Source organism: Callorhinus ursinus, unplaced genomic scaffold, assembly GCF_003265705.2.
Source record: "Callorhinus ursinus isolate GAN/ISIS: 27379988/994484 unplaced genomic scaffold, GSC_fseal_2.0 scaffold2, whole genome shotgun sequence".
Taxonomy (NCBI): domain Eukaryota; kingdom Metazoa; phylum Chordata; class Mammalia; order Carnivora; family Otariidae; genus Callorhinus; species Callorhinus ursinus.
In genome coordinates, this window is record NW_027397064.1 from 4,110,996 (window position 1) to 4,115,704 (window position 4,709).

A 4,709-nucleotide genomic window follows, 5' to 3' on the forward strand; every position below is an offset into this window, starting at 1 on the left:
TGTGTGTGTGTGTGTGTGTGTGTGTGTGTGTGTGTGTGTGTGTGTGTGTGTGTTCCATTTGGCCAACTTCTCCAGAGATCATTCTGGAACACCTCCACTCCTCACAACCCTCCCACTGCCTTTCAGTTTGTCTGTATCCCTTTCTTTTGCCTCCCAAAGGTTTAACTTTGCGTACATGTTAGTTTCCTAAGATTTTGGATTTCTTCAACTTTGTTGAGTAAGTTTGGATTCCCCACATAAAGAAGGAAAACAGACTCACCATTTATTACTAACCTAAGACGTGTTTCCTCTTGCTGTAAGAATTTCTCATCTTGGTACCATTTACAGAAACACTTCCATTTCCCTAAATATTTATTAATGGAGTATTTTTATCACCAAACATGCCTTCTAAATATTTACTTTTCAGGAACCCCCTTGCAAAGTTCAGTTTATAAAACTGCCAGGGGAAAGTGAGGGCAACATCACTTCACAGGCCTGGAGTGGTTTTAACAATGGCAGTGAAAGTTTGGCCATTGGCATCCCCACTATCTTACCAATAGGTTCGGTTCTGTCATGTTTTGTGCAGTGGTTCTCATGTGGAGAAATGCTTATCCAAGAATAGACGCATGCAAACGTCTGCAGGAGGGGCCCTCCTCAGAGTCCCATGGAGAAGAGTGGCACCTGAAAATCACAGAAGGGGATTCCTATTCTTGGATCATAGCTGTGGCGGGTGGACACTGCCCAATGCGGCCGCGCTAGGTGCCAGGGCGTGCAACGCGCACCCCGCATGCTCACATGGATGGGGCAGCCTCTCAGGTCCCCGCTACCTCTCCAGAACTTCTTCCTTTCTAATTGTCCAACTTTGGTCCCCATATTGGCCAAACAGCACAGCCCTTCCCTTGTCGGACCTCACGACATCTCTTAGATCTTAAAGGACCATTTGCAATTTTTAATATTTAGTCTGTTTGCTGACTGGGTGTAGCAGGTGTATTCCGATTTCTGGGGTGAAAATTGCGACCCTCCATAACAGGTGCCATCAGCACTTTACTTGGTAAGAGAGAATGGGTTCTCTTAAGCATGTCTACACCCAACTCTCTGAGGTTTTGGGCTAAAGTTTTGTGGATGCAGTTGTCTGCAAAATAAATTTCACTCTTGGTTTTTCTTTGGACTGTGTTACTTCAAATGATGGGGGTTGTTTTAGTCTGTCCTCTGTGTTAGCTCTTTTCGTCAGGGGTGTTGCAACCCACAGGGGTTTCTTACACATTTGGTGTATTACCAATACGTAAAGGACCAAAGTTGGCTAATGTTTTACTTCCAAATACATTAGAGCTGCTCCCTCCAAGGCAGCATCCTCACTCACTGGCATCCGTTTTGCTTGATTGGAAAATGAGAAGAATTGAGTGACAGCCAGCAACCAGTGGCTTGCTCCTTTGCTCCGGCAAAGCCCCCGGGCTGTGTCACGCCTGTGAGCATCATCTGGTCAAGTGTAACTGGGGGAGTCAAGCTCAAGAAGGCTTGCATTATGTCACTTGTTTGCCAACAATGCTTTCAGCTCTTTCCTTTCTCCCTGGGGTGAGAGAGGCAGTTCTGGGAAAAGCACTTGATGTCTGATTGGGAAGTGGAAACCTTTCAGCAGAGCTAAGGAGATGGTTTATTATAAGATTCATGCTTGTGTAATAGTTTTGATGTATTTTATAAAACTAAATTATTTGTGCTCATGGAGGAGGTAATGAGAAGATAATGCAAAATGGGCACAAAACTTAATGGTTTTTACCTTCAGCGTTAGAACGTGTCTCTGTGTGTCTCCAGCCAATCGTCCCACCCGACTGTATTTTCTTCCATGGGTATTAACGCTGAGTGCACATTCCTCTTTGTGCTGAGCCAGCCCGAGCTAGTCACAGGAAACCGTTCCAAGGTGGCTAGAGAAGAAAAACTGGAACCTAATATTTATACTCGAAATCCACAAATTGGATAATCCCCACTCCCTGAGTTGAGTGTTGGTTAAAAACAGACAGACAGAAACCAACACTGTGTCCAAGTACAGAAATGTCATAATTTATCAAAGTCCTAACGGTGACTGGTAATCACCCAAATTTTGCAACACTGACCACTTAACGTCTTGGTTCTAATTACTCGGTCTCTGAAAAGTAGGTTTCCTAGATGTCTGGGGAAGTTGTTCTAAAACTCGATATTCTTCAAATGGCAATTTTATCTTTTAGGTCATCTGGAGATTGTTCTTGAGCTGTAATATGCTGTCTGCCCAACTGCTACTTTTAGCTGTTAGTCAGAAATTTAATTATTCAATTTTTTGCATGCTTGCTTTTCATCTTTTCAATTAAAAGGACTATTTCTTTTACTAAGGGCACTCCTCTCACGTGCCAAGAACTGTGCCTACCCGGAGTAGAATTCCAGTAAATTTCAATTCAATGGGCTACTCTCCTCGTAAAGCAACAGAACAGATTTTAAGATCTTATGTTCATAGAACTCTTGAGGTCATCTTCATGTTCCGAGGTACTCAGAACTCAATGTCTGCGTTTTGAGGGGACACAATTCAGCCCTGAACAAATATCAGAATCAGGAGTATGGAGTCCCACCTGTCATGTTGAGAGCATTCAGACAACCGTTACCGCTCTATACAGACAGGACTCACGCCCTGGAGCTGGGGTGCAGAGGGCATGCTCTCATGCTCAGAGAATTGACCACAGGACTGGGTCAGGATGGTGGAGGTGTGTTGTTGCCCCTGTTGCCGAAGACTGGGCCACTGGGACGACACGTTCGTGGCTCGCAGGGCAGTGGGGGGTTGGGCACTCCATGCTGCCCTCCTTTATCGGGGGCTGGAGCATGGCTCCTTGTTGGCTCATCCCAAGCAACTCTGTTCTCTGTCTCTGTTGGTTCGTCTCTGAAGAACAGTGAGCCCTGGGGTATCGCTGTAAAATGCGCCATTGGAAGGATGGGCTCTTCACTTGCCTATGGTCCTAGGACAGGGTACGGACAGACCAGGCAGATGGGGCAGAGTTGGCCCACGGATGCTGATGCAAGAGCTGCCTTCTTAAGTCAGACCTTCTGGGGCTCTGCCCCTACCTGCGCTTCACAGGTGTTTCTGCACAGAATGACAGACCATGTTGTGCTAGAATGGCCTGCCAAATCTGGCATGACACTCCTGAACCCGTTCCTCCGCGTGCCTGGCTCAGTCCTGGGGGTTGAGCTTGAGAAGTCGTGAGGCCACCCTCGGGTGCGGAGACCCATTCTTCATGCTTTTTCTTGTCTTCTTTTTTTAATTCCTCAGGGACTAAAATCATATGGATGAATGCAATTTCTATAGAGAGATGGAAAGAAATTAGGAACAAATACAAAATGCTCATGATTCCTCATACTTTGTGTCCTAAAAAAAAAAAAATAGGCTGAACATAACACGGTGTATTGGAGTCTTTCTGTTCTAGTAACAGACTCTATGATTTGGGGTTATGTTGGGAAGCAAGTTTTAATTATGGGTCCCCTGGCACTTCCAAGAATCTGCCTCTAAACTGGACTTAGAGATGGAGGCTGCTTATACCTACCCCTGTTCTCCCGAGGTTGGGTCTGAGCTCTGAAGAGCACTAAGCGTGTCCATTTTCTGAGTATTTAACACCCTACAAGTGTGTGTGATGTACAATCTGAATGCATAGACATTTGCATTTCATGGTAAAATGCATTGTCAAAAATGATGTACTATTCACTCAGCTGTGTATCAAGGATTTGATACCAAATGTCATAGTCCAATTATAAGGAATCTCAGGAAAAGGCAGTTATGGCAAGGGGTAGTACATCGCCATAGAAACTGGGGCTTTTTAACAGAGAGTGAAATAATTAGGATCGTGTTATCCTAGGATCCTGAAAATGCAGTATTCTTAAGAATGTCTATATTTGTCTATATCTACACTTCCCCCATCTACCCATCTATCGTCTTTCATCTGTGTCGGAATGTGTCAATTGTATGAATCTAATGCCTAGATATTCTTAGGCAGGGAGCTGTCTTTATTTAAGAATGTACGGTGATAAGCTACTTGATGAAAATCTAAAACCCTGAGGGTGTTACAGGGTGAGGTACAAAAACCAAAAAGCTAGGAGCTAATCTGCTTCCTGTTGAAATATACAAGAGAGTGGGGAAGAGCAGTAACCGGGGATGGCAGCTCAGAGCAGTGTTGCTGGAGTCTGTGAGCAGTGCAAGTAGATGAAGGACCTCTAAGAACTGGAGTGTTGGCCATTATAGTTTTTAAAAGTTGTCTAAAATTGGGCGGCTGGGTGGCTCAGCTGGTCAAGCATCTGCCTTCAGCTCAGGTCATGATCCCAAGGTCCTGGGATGGGATCAAGTCCCTCGTCAGGCTCCCTGCTCAGTGGGGAGTCTGCTTCTCCCTCTGCCTCTCCCCCCACTCGTGCTAGCTCCCTCTCTCTCACAAAAATAAATAAATAAAATATTTTTTAAAATGTCTAAAATTATGAAATGTGACATACATACAGAAAACAGCATAAAATGTTAATACGTGTCTTAACAAATGATTATGAAACCAAAAATCCTGTCCAAGGTGGGGAATGAGAGTGCTCCAAGCTCCAGGACTCCAAGACCCCAAATGTGTCTCTTGCCCAGAACACTCCCTACCTCCCCTCTAGCACATGGGCTACCCTCATTCTGTGATGAAATCTTTTCTTTGTTTTGACTTTCGCATCCCTAAAAATATACCTTCGTATCATCT